The sequence below is a fragment of the Amblyomma maculatum genome, chromosome 1 (genome assembly GCF_055883805.1).
Source record: "Amblyomma maculatum isolate TAMU_Amacu chromosome 1, ASM5588380v1, whole genome shotgun sequence".
NCBI classification, from domain to species: Eukaryota; Metazoa; Arthropoda; class Arachnida; order Ixodida; family Ixodidae; genus Amblyomma; species Amblyomma maculatum.
This window is the reverse complement of record NC_139344.1, coordinates 307,934,810-307,946,812: the sequence shown is the minus strand read 5'-3', so window position 1 is coordinate 307,946,812 and position 12,003 is coordinate 307,934,810. Positions and strand designations below refer to the sequence as shown.

The 12,003-nt window shown below is 47.1% G+C and overlaps 1 protein-coding gene and 1 long non-coding RNA gene across 2 annotated transcripts in view; both read right to left on the bottom strand.

Moving 5' to 3' along the window:
• The window catches only part of LOC146207022 (synaptic vesicular amine transporter-like), a 52,778-nt gene that overhangs the window by 23,063 nt on the left and 17,712 nt on the right, over nt 1-12,003 (bottom strand). The gene's annotated exons all lie outside the window — the stretch shown is intronic.
• LOC146207023 (uncharacterized) lies at nt 2,696-7,845 on the bottom strand. The gene is made up of 3 exons (XR_014703304.1): nt 7,782-7,845; nt 7,578-7,674; nt 2,696-2,983 (listed from the first exon to the last, which is right to left on the bottom strand). It is a non-coding gene; the product is annotated as an uncharacterized LOC146207023 (long non-coding RNA).

Here is a 12,003-nt window from a genome sequence, read left to right as displayed (position 1 = left end):
GCATAAAGAAAGTAACAAGATTCCCATAAAGAAAGGTGTTAGGCAAGGAGACACGATCTCCCCGGTACTATTCACTGCTTGCTTAGAGGAAGTATTCAGACACCAGGAATGGGAGTAGTGAGGGATAAGGGTAGATGGAGAATACCTCAATAGTCTGTGATTTGCTAATGACATTGCCTTGCTAGGTAACTCGGGGGATGAACTGGAAATAATGATTGATGACCCACACAGGAAAAGTAGAACGGTGGGCTGGAAAATCAATATGCAGAAGACTTAGGTAATGTTCAACAGCCTCGGGAAGGAACAGCAGCTTAAGTTACGTAGCGAAGCACTGGAAGTCGTAGGCGAATATATCTACTTAGGACAGGTAGTAACCGCTGATCTGCACCATGAAAAGGAAATGACAAGAAGAATAAGATTGGGATGGAGCGCATTCGGCAAGCACTCGCAGATTATGACTAGCAGCTTACCGGTATCGCTCCAGAGGAAAGTATAAAACAGTTGCATCTTACCTGTAATCACCTATGGGGCTGAAACGTGGAGCTAACCAAGAGGGTTCTACTTAAGCTAAGGACAACGCTGAGGGCTATGGAATGAAAAATGGTAGGGGTAACATTAAGAGATAGGAAGCGTGCAGATCGGGTTAGAGAAATAAGTCAAGGTACAGACATTCTAGTGAAAATCAAGAAGAAGAAAGGGGCATGGACAGGACATGTTGTGCGAAGAGAGGATAACCGATGGTTGCTTAGTGTAACAAACTGGATTCCAAGGAAAGGAAAGCGTAGCAGGGGTGGCAGAAAGTTAGGTGGGCGGATGAGGTTAAGACGTTCGCAGTGGTCTAATGGATGCAGCTAGCACAGAACCGGGTTTATTGGAGAAATATGGGGGAGGCCTTCGCACTGCAGTGGGTATAGTCAGGCTGATGATGATGAATCTTGGCAATATCACTCAGTCAATCGTAGCAACAGCAGTGTCAAGTATACGAAGCAATAGCAGTTAAAACCTAAAACGTGAAAACAAAACAAAAAAGAAGCTAAAATAACAAAAACAAAGATAACTAACAAAAAAACGTAGCAGTAGGAATCAGTCACTCGTAGCAAAAACCGTGTCAAGTATTCGAAGCAAAAGCAGTCAAAGCCTAAAACGTAAAAACAAAAAACGAAAACAAGGTAAAATAAAAAAGTATACCCAGTACCACCAAACACAGGTCGTCAGACACAAAAAACGTGTTGCGAAGCACACCATCATAAAAACGTTTCCAGAAAGCGAACTTCATTTTTCTGAAGAGCTACAAAGCTATGACTGATACACATTCCCCCCTTTTTCTAATCAAAAAAGCTTGAAACATTTTTCTCGCCACGTGATCGCGACTTCTGCCGAGAATCCTGATACTTCTCAGCACTGGCTGACATCCGCAATCTATATAGTGGGGGGAGGCAGTTTGATCCTCCTCCTTTATCTAGCGATTTGTTATTCTCCCGTGCCCCGTCGTAGATGCAACGACCCGTCTGGCCTATGCAGGCCCTTGTTTTCTAACGCGATGTGTTTCATCAAATTTTCATTCAGTGTTTTGTCGTTCTTAATGCTGTTTATTGTTAGAAACGCGATATAGCGTAACTGTACTCTCCTTGACGGAACGACGAGGCGGCGATAACAAAGCAACGCTGAAAACGCGCATTTGACGTCTAGTCCCGTCGCTGCGTGCGATGTGCATTGGAAGCAACGATAGCCGTTGGCGGCGGCGTCGCGCGGCGGATCACGAAGGATTGTCGCCTCATGCGGTTACCGCTTAACTGGTGACATGACCGATTTCACAGCGCTTTCAATTAGGATCTTTGAATTCAGGTCGGAGGGACCTGTACCTTCCTCACATCAGACACGCCACCTAATGCAGGTGCGTCTTTCACCGTTGTCGGGTGACCTTTCAAATTAGCTTACGGCTTCACGCTAAAGGTAATTTGAGATACGTGAGGAAGGGAATAAGCGGATTCGCGAGAGGAGCCTGTCGTGTCTTAGGCGGAGCTCATGTGTGGCCTTATTGTGCACTCTGTCCATGCAAGGAACGCTCTATGCTTCTTTTATCAAGTCGGCGACGGAAGGGTCGCGTCTAATCCCAAGTAGCACGCCGTCAATGGACCGCCATCAGCCCAAAACCGGCCCCAATATTGGGACCAATAATGGTGTTTCATTGGGGCGCTACCCGTGCCAAGGTTTAATCCAATCTACTAGACTGGCTTTGCGACAATGGCCACCAATGGAAGACTAGGTTATTTATTGGCATGCAGCCTCACTGAACGGCTACCCAATATCTTCCACCCAAGCATACCCACTGGCTCCTATATAACGTACATCCAGCCACTCTTACTGGCTATTCAATACTTACGACCAAGCTTACTGGCAGGCTTTTATTAACTGCTATCCACCTAGGCTCATCGGCTGCCCAACATCGCCAACCCAAGCTTGTCCACTGGCTTTGCATAATTGGCAGCCAGACATTCCCATTATTGTTTAACGTTGTTTTTTGTGACTATTTTTTGATTTGATGGGTGTTACGGCTCAGAGGTAGCTAAGGCCTTCATGCGCCAAACACAGGGCTGAGTTTGGTTTTGTGCAGGTATTTACATGCCACTAATAATATATATACAGCGTCCTGAAAGTATACATGCATTCACACAAAAAAGCCAGAATTGTTCGTTTCATGGATATTTATTAGGTGCGCATGTGGTACATAGTGAAAAAAAAAACTGTAGGCAGAATTCTTTCAGACTTCCAGGACTTCACCTCTGGTTCTGTTCATTGACAAGGTGTCGGCAGATACCAGGTTGTAGAAAGACGCCGCATTAAAGGCAGTTTCAGGTGTCTGCCGAGCCAGTATCTCTAACATGCGCCTTTTGCTCTCCATTATAAGGACAGCAGCTTTCAGCAGCCCTTGCAGATGTATGCTCGAGCAGCTTGCATTACCATCTTCCTTTTGTACAAACATCTGCAAGCAAAAACAAAAATAAGAGACAATAGCATGCAGTATTGTTTTTTCTTTAGTACAGCTTGGCCAAACTGTTCATGAGCAGTAAAATTTGCCACTGCTACAAAATTAGTTTATCCAAGTCAGTGTGCTGAAATCGGAATTCATGAAAAATGCATATTTTCTATTTGGTGCAATACAGTTAAAGCAAAAGCTTTTCTTACTCTTACATAAACAGCAGATAAGCACATTCTGTAAATCTTATCAGGTGCCAATGACTGACAAGATGATTAATTTCCAGTTAATATGCCGCACTGTATAAAAATGGATATTGTAAAAGAAGGCTAGGTCGAGACGGCGAGGTCGTGACGGCAAGGACAGCGAAGCCTTGTCTAGCATTTTAATCCGATCACGAACCCAGGCGCGCGCCGGAGCAGGCGCCGCGGGACGATGATGATGGTACGTACAAATGAAAGAAGAAGATCATGGCATGTACAAATGAAAGAAGGTCCACAGAAGGCTCGCACAATCTGCCCGGGGGGTCGGAAGCAGTCAGCCTGGCCGCTCCTAACTAACCGATGTACCGCGGCGCACAAAGGTTTCAAGCGAGAAACATGAACAATTTCAGTTCCACGGTGGCGTCGATCGGCTGGGGGATCAACAGGCGTGACTTTGTAGTTAACTGGAGAAGTTTGGCTGATGATCTCGTAGGGACCAAGGTAGCGGTGGTGGAATTTGTCACTAAGGCCAGGGGTGCGCAGTGGTGTATAAAGCAGTACTTCGTCCCCGGGACGATAAGAGACCACGCGATGCGTAGAATCGTAGCGACTCTTGCAGTCTTCCTGGCACGCTGCTGTGTGGAGGCGGGCAAGATGACGGCATCTGGCCACACGAGATAAGGACTGGGTAGGCACTGATGTGGAGTGTCCGGCGTAGAGAAGAAGGAAGCGTCGAGAATTGTAGTGGGAGGACGGCCATAAACGAGGAAAAATGGAGAATAACCGGTAGTCCACTGTACTGCTGTGTTATAGGCGAAAGTGACGAATGGTAGAATAGTGTCCCAATTTCGATGATCCGGTGTGATGTACATGGAGATCATATCCGATAATGTGCGGGGAAATCGCTCAGTCAACCCGTTAGTCTGGGGATGGTAGCTTGAGGTTGTCTTATGAAGGGTGGATGACGCGTAAAGAACTTCGGCAACGACTGTCGATAAGAAGGCCATCCCGCGGTCACTTAGGAGCACCCGAGGAGCGCCAAGACCGAGACCACTGGCATCAGTGTGCAGGATGGTTGGAGCGCTGTCACTGAAGTGGCCAAGAACAGGGTCTGATGTGAGGGCGTGCTTCAGGTTATTAAAAGCGGCTTCGCACTGTTCGGTCCACACGAAAGGGCTACGTGCTTTAAGTAGTTCATGAAGTGGAGCAGCAATACTTGAAAAATGCCTTATAAAACGCCGGAAATAAGACGCCAGGCCGAGAAAACTGCGCAATTCTGTAATCTGTTGTGGACGAGCAAAGTTCAAGACCGCGATGATTTTTTCAGGGTCTGGACGAATGCCGTCATGGCTGACTAGATGCTCCAATATTTTAATTTCCTTCTGTGCAAAGTGGCACTTCTTGGTGTTGAGCTGAAGGCCCGCTGAAGCGAAACACGTGAGGACCTCATTCAGGCGCGTGAGATGGTCGTTAAAAGTTGACGAAAAGATGACAATGTCATCCAAGTAACATAAACAGGTTCTCCATTTTAGGCCACGAAGCACAGTATCGATCATTCTTTCAAATGTCGCTGGTGCGTTACAAAGTCCGAAAGGCATAACATTAAATTCGTAAAGGCCATCGGGAGTTGCGAAAGCGGTTTTTTCATTATCGTCCTCGATCGTGCATATGTATTTGCCAATAACCTGAGCGGAGGTCCAAAGTCGAGAAATATTCGGCGCCTTGGAGAGAGTCAAGGGCGTCATCAATTCTTGGCATTGGGTATACATCTTTGCGGGTAATTTGGTTGAGTGCGCGGTAATCAACACAAAAGCGTACCGAGCCGTCCTTTTTTTTTAACTAACACTACTGGGGAGGACCATGGGCTTGTCGAGGGACGAATAATATTGCGATGGAGCATGTCATTTACATTTTCTTCAATTACATTTCGTTCAGAGAGGGAAACCCGATAAGGCCGTCGGCGAACGATAGAGTTACCTTCAGTAATTACGCGATGGTGCGCAACACTAGTCCGTCCCAGTGGTGGGGAAGTGGCATCAAAAATGGCTTGGTGGTGTCGAAGCAATGTCAGCAGTTCTTGGCGTTGGTTCGGCGTGAGGTTAGGATTAATAGTCTTTGTGAGAACAGAAAGAGAGACGTCTGGCGAAACGCGGTGCTGAGGTAGAAGGGCGGTGAGCACCATCAAGGACAAAGGTTGAACATTCACCATACAGGGGAGAGAAGTTCCTTTTGGGAGCACGATGGATTCACGTGAAGTGTTAGTGGCCACTACTGTCGCTGAGCCGTTGCAGAACCTCACAAGACTAGACGGGAAGGCGATACCGCGTGCAAAATGACGATAAGATGGTGCGATGAGTACGTCCCCGTCAGTGATGTGGTCACAAACAACGGTAAGCAGTTTTTCGCACTGAGGAGGCAAAACAGTATCAGCGGCGGCAACGAGGGGATGATGTCGTTCAGAAACTTGAGATGAAAAATCGCTGTCTGTCGTATGGATAACGCGGTCGCCACAAGAAATTAACGCCGAAGCGGTTGAAAAAAAATCCCATCCAAAAATTATCAGATGCGCACATGGAGAGAGCACAGCAAACTGCACATGATGGCGGACGCCGTCAATAACTACTCGTACGGTGCACTTTGCTAAAGGGCGAAAAGGGACGTCATTGGCTCCACGGAGTTCAGGCCCATCATATGGTGTCTCACTTTTCTCAAACGGTAGCACAAATCAGCGTGAATGACAGAAATTGCAGCTCCTGTATCAATCAATGCTTCGACCGGTAATCCTTCAGCGAAAACAGAAATCACATTATACGGGCGATCTGGAGGACTTTTGGTAAGTTCGCAGAGTGCAGTTTGACCTCCGGAAACTGCAACGCTTAGTTTTCCGGATGGCGGACAGGGAGAGTTGTTGCGGGTCAGAGAGGGGAAACTGAGCGGCGGTATGAGGATAGGGACCGGCGTCGGGACGCATGGGTTCCACGAGGCTCAGACGAGGATTCTGGAGGCGGGGATGATCTTCGAGGTGGGCTTGGAATAAGCCGGCGTTGATAATATGACGTTGAAGGCATGTCATTTTCGAAGGTATCGTAACCACGGCGTTCGTTCTGGAGGCGGCGACGACAGAAGCGGGATATATGTCCTGTAATGCCACAGTAACAGCAAACTGGTCGGGAGGGGCGCCAAGGTGCGTAATAGGGTGGTGCAGGTTGAGCCGTCGCTATTGCATTGACTTGATTGTAGGTTGGTGCCGGTCGGGGCGGGGGAATCAAAGGAGGAGGGGATGCTGCGACGTGCGCGTAAGTCGGTATTGGGCGGGGTGCCAGAGGGTCAGATGCCATAGGTTGGGTGATTGTTGCCAGCTCTTCTTTGATGATGCTGCGGAGACCGGTTTCATTAGATGTTGCGGAAAAGTGATCGCACCCGTGTCGACAGACAGGCTTGAGGGCCTGGAGCTCTTCGCGGATGAGGGCTCGAATAAGTGCCCGCAGATCGAGATCAGCATAGGTCGGGCCAGTAGCGTTGGCGGGCTGCAATCGTGAGGACTGCAGCTGGTCGATGCGTTGACAGGTCGTAATAATGGAATCAATAGTTGAAGAATTCTGAGCAACTAGGATGTTATACGCCATAGAATTGATTCCTTTCAAGACATGGTGAATTCGTACAGGTTCCGCCATGGTGGGACTAACACGCCAGCAGAGTGCAAGTATGGCCTCTATGTAAGACGCATATGACTCATCAGGACCTTGAAGGCGTGAAGCGAGCTTGGTCTTCGCGATCTCAGTCCGAACTGCCGGGTCGGCGAAGTACTGTCGGAACTGCTGTTTGAAGGTGGGCCAGTTAGTTGTGTGGGGCTCGCGGTTGATGAACCAATTCCTGGCGACCTCAATAAGGTAGAAAGAGACGTTGAGAAATTTCACAGCATCGTCCCACCGGTTGTAGGCACTGCAGCGTTCATAGGTGTCAAGTCAGTCATCGACGTCTTCATCGCGACGACCAGCGAACAGCGGCGGGTCGCGCTGTCGTGTGGGCTCAGTCGGAGGGGGTGGTGCAGCCGAGGTAGAGGGTCCGGCCTGTTCGTGGGTACTGTCGGTAGACATAGCGATGGTGGCAGTTGCCAAACGGCGACCGGAACGTAGCTCCAGCGAGAGGCAGGGCCCAAGGCAGCAAAGGGATCAAATTTCACCTCCACCACTTGTAAAAGAAGGCTAGGTCGAGACGGCGAGGTCGTGACGGCAAGGACAGCGAAGCCTTGGTTTAGCGTTTTAATCCGATCACGAACCCAGGCGCGCGCCGGAGCCGGCGCCGCGGGACGATGATGATGGTATGTACAAATGAAAGAAGACGATCATGCCATGTACGAATGAAAGAAGGTACACAGAAGGCTCACAATATCTTACCGGTTGTCCAGCACAGCCTTGCATGCAGCTCAAACGAAGCAGCCCAAGAGAAAATTGGTACGCAAAGGTTCGTCCTAGTGATCCCGAGTCTTTTCTCCTGCAGGGAAGTGTAGCAACATGGGTGGCAAATAAAGCAACAAAGGCTCCCAAAAACCTACTCCTTTACGAACATATATCTCAAAATAAAGGGTCAGTGGTACTCACGCTGAGCTGCAGACTGTTCCGCGAGACGGGACGAGGCATGTCGTGGTTCTACTGTTTATTCTCCGACTGCAAAACGCAGCTGCAGCAGACAAGCCGCGAGGCGCGCACCTGCGCTGCTAGAGAGAGAGGGAAGAACGAAGAGAAAGAGTGCGCCGGCCCCAGTCTTGCGAGCGCGGCAGCGCTGACCGAATGATTTCATATGACACCGCAAGAGCGAATTACGTGGGGTTCAATGGACGCTGCTCAGGCGTGGGAATGAAGAATGCGTATGTTCTCACGGAGAAGGCTGGCGCCGCTGCGTCGCAAACAGCCGCCTCTCTAACACTGCTAGAAAGAACGTACCGTCTTTGCCAAAAGCAACCAGGCTGCCAGATTTGCTACTTAGCCGTTTAGTTAAGCGTTTTACAGGACATGACAAATTATTATTCACCTGTTCGGAAAAAAAGCCCAACAATCTTATCTGTAAAGACCATTTTTTGCCTTTTGATATAGATCAAGGGCTCCAAACAGAGTTGAGAAGGAAACCCTGCAGCCTGGCTACCTTTGGCAAAGACGGTTCGTTTTTTCTAAACTGTTAGAGCGAACGAACGTAATTTCTAGATTAAAATACCCTCGGTCTGGTTGCAATGTGTTTTGATAATAGTCCTAAAAAGCATGGAGAATTTTCCCAGAAAACTGCAATGGAACAACCATTTAAACGCGTGACGTTGAGCCGACTTTGCAATAATATTCGAAGGCAGGTCATGAGAGTTATTCACGCATTTATACAGCTTTCGGGCAAAAATAATTTTTTTGAAGAGCAGCATGACCAGGCAACAATAATTTGATGACAAATATTTTGGTGGTGAGCACGCATTTGTGTTTTTTTTTGTTTCTGTAAAACAAAAATATTCATTGACCCTTAATTATTTCCAGTCTCCAATTTTGGGCTTCGAGCATCATCAATATTTTCTCTTTTAAGTATTTACCAGGAAATGTTAAAGTTCGAACTAGTTAACAGCTGCCACAGCAAGTGCACAACTTGTAGTAAAAAGTTGGGCAGCGTGCAATGCTATTGAATTTAATTACACTTCATTCCCGAACATCTGAGAAAGCTAGATTTTTTTCCCTATTAGGCGAAGGTAGAGAACGTATGAAAAATAATGCTTTTATTTTTTATGTGGGGGGAATCTACCTTTTGACTATGCGCTATGCTGCATCAACAGCTTAAAGTATTTGTTCATCATTCGTCCCTTGCTGAAGCACTCAAAGCAGAGCACGCCGGCGTATAGGAATCAAGTGCAAGTTTATGACTGATGTAAATTACAACACAAAATATGCTGCAGCTAGCCCGTCTTCTGTGTTTACAAGACCACCTACGGCGGAATACACTCAGTGCTGGCGCCTCGTTGAGAGTCAGCTAGCGTACATGACGAAACGGTGCCTTCACTAGCCCAATCTCTTCGACCTCTGTTTTCCAGAATTTGATCTTTTCTTTCACCACGCAAATGAAATAGTGCATTAATAAAGTATTTATGTGTCTATTTGCAGTTATGGACAAACGTTTTCAGGATATGGATGTAAGACCTCATCGCAGCAAATTAAGCCGGGCTAACCACCTATATTATATATGGTTTCGAAGGTGCTACGTCTTACTGGTGTAATGCAAATTGCAGAAGTGTATATGCTTGTATACTGCGCCGTATTGTGTTTCTATACATAGGCAGCGAGAGTTGTCAGCTTAAGAAAATTACGCGTCTGTTTTGTTGCGATTTTATCGAGGAGGGCGACGAAGTATCCTTAAAATTTTGACGTATGAGTGCCCTCGAGCATCACGCTGAAGACGTATAGAAGGAATGGTAGGGCCTGTAACTGCTGCGCGTTCCACCTCTGTACTAAACTTCTTCACAGTAGAGAACAGCGACACAGCCGGGCATTTCTAAGCGCTTCGTAGACGGCCTAAGCCACGCGTCCGTCTCGACGGCAACATTGCACGAAGCATGCCCTGCTTATTTGCGTATAGTGCCACCCAATCATTCATTTCGAGGCTTTCTAAATGTTTTGGCTAAAGAATCTCTGCCTTTATCTCATGGCATGGGTTGTCAAGAAACTGAAACCTTATGCCGGCAGGGGTTAAGCCACTGGAGCAATGGAGGAGGACCCTATACCAACCGTGCCCTTACCGCCTAAGCATTTTTTCTTAAATAAATGTTCTCCACTACTGTTACTATATTGTTGACGATGTATAAAACATACTTGAAAGCCATCGCGAAGGACAAGACAGTATTGTTCGGGACGGTAAAAATATATCAGCGCAGTTTGAGAATTGATCTTTAATATCTGCAAGCCAATTCCGGCCAACACATCATGTTATGTGCAATGTTTTTCCAGCCGGCAAAACTCAGTGGACAATATCGACCACTATAACCCAGTCATATTCATTGTTGTAAAGTCCCCGAAACTGGCGCGGCCACATGAACCCCTGTGTGCCAAAATGTATCCAATGTAAACAAGACAGCTATACCAACAGGATCATATCAATTAATACATACAATGATGCGTGACATGTTGGCAAGCCATCTCAGCTACCCATAAAATATTGACCACTATAAACCATGATGGATACAATATTGGGAAGCCATCTCAACTAGCAGTAAAATATTGACCATTGCATGGCAGTAAATATTTCAAGTTCACAGGCCATCAATGATGGCAAAAAATATTGATTAACCTATAGAGATCCATGGTACTCTGGCAGGCCATTACACTTCGTCAGGCAACAACGACCACTTTAATTGCAGATATACAATGATGGGAAGCCAAGATGACTGGCGGGAGGATGTTGACCAATGTATGTCAGGATAAATTCGATGCTGACAGGCAATCAATACTGGCATTGCAATATTCACAAATGTATGCCATGATAGCTGCAATGCTGGCCTGTCGCCACAGCTTATAGGGCAATATTGCCCACTGGAACTAACAAGCATACATTCTTGGGAAGCCACTAAGACCGGTGGGATAACATTAACCAATATATGCCAAGATATAATAAATGTCGACAAGCCAGCTATACTAGCAGGACAATATTTAGCACTGTATGCCATCATCGACCATTTTATCCGCAGATATACACAATGTCGGGAAGCCATCACGATTGGCAGGGGGATATTGATCAATGTATGCCAAGATATATTCGATGTTAACAAGTCGCCAATACTGGCTGGACAATATTTACCAATAGATGCCATGACATGTTCAATGTTGGCAAGTGGCCACCGCTCGTTGGGCGATATCAGCCACTGGAACTGAAGATGCCTACAATATTGGCAAGCCACTAAGACCGACGGGATGATATTGACCAATGAATACCAAGCTATATTCAACGTCGACAAGCCATATGTACTGGCAGGAAAATATTTACCAATGTATGCCATGATTCGCGAATTATAGGTAAGACATTGCCGATGGCTGGGTAATATTGGTCATCATATATCAGTGTATATACAATGTTGGCAAGCAATTCTATACGCAAGGTCATTATTGCCCGTTGATAGCCCATGAATGTCAATCATAGGGGTAACATGTAATTCACTGGTCCAAAAGGGGTCAATGTTATCGCATGACTGTACCATTATTGGTAGCGCATTGGCAACGCCGGGCCACTGGTGGACCAGACATCGCCAATAAATTTCCAATGTCGGGCCGGTCGCATGTGCTACCTGGGATGGTTGTTTGGATTATGGGGTTTAACTTCCCAAAGCTACTCAGGCTGTAAGAGACACCGTAGTGATAGGTTCCGGAAATTTTTCACCACCTGGAGTTCTTTAACATGCACTGATATCGCACAACAAAGGGGCGCCTGGCTTTTCGCTACCACGGAAAAGCGGCCGCCGAGGCCGGGATTAGAACCAGCATACTTGGGCACAGTAGTCGAGCGCACTAACCGCGCGCTGCGCCACCCGGCAAGGGGGGGGGTCGCGTATGAAGGCGACAAACAAGTGTTCTCGCCTTTATGCTTACGTGCACTTTATGCTATATACTGAAGGGAAGGGGGATGGCATTTTCTCTCGCTGTGGCTGAATGGGGCGAACAACTCGCGTTCTTAAGGTTGCCAATTAGTGAACCAGGGTCTCAAATTATGTTTTTGCAGAGTCCAGCTGATCACGTTAAATATTGCTTAGTGTCCGCTCGTCGACCATCTATATCTCCCGCATGGTCGAACCTTTACAACCATTGTACC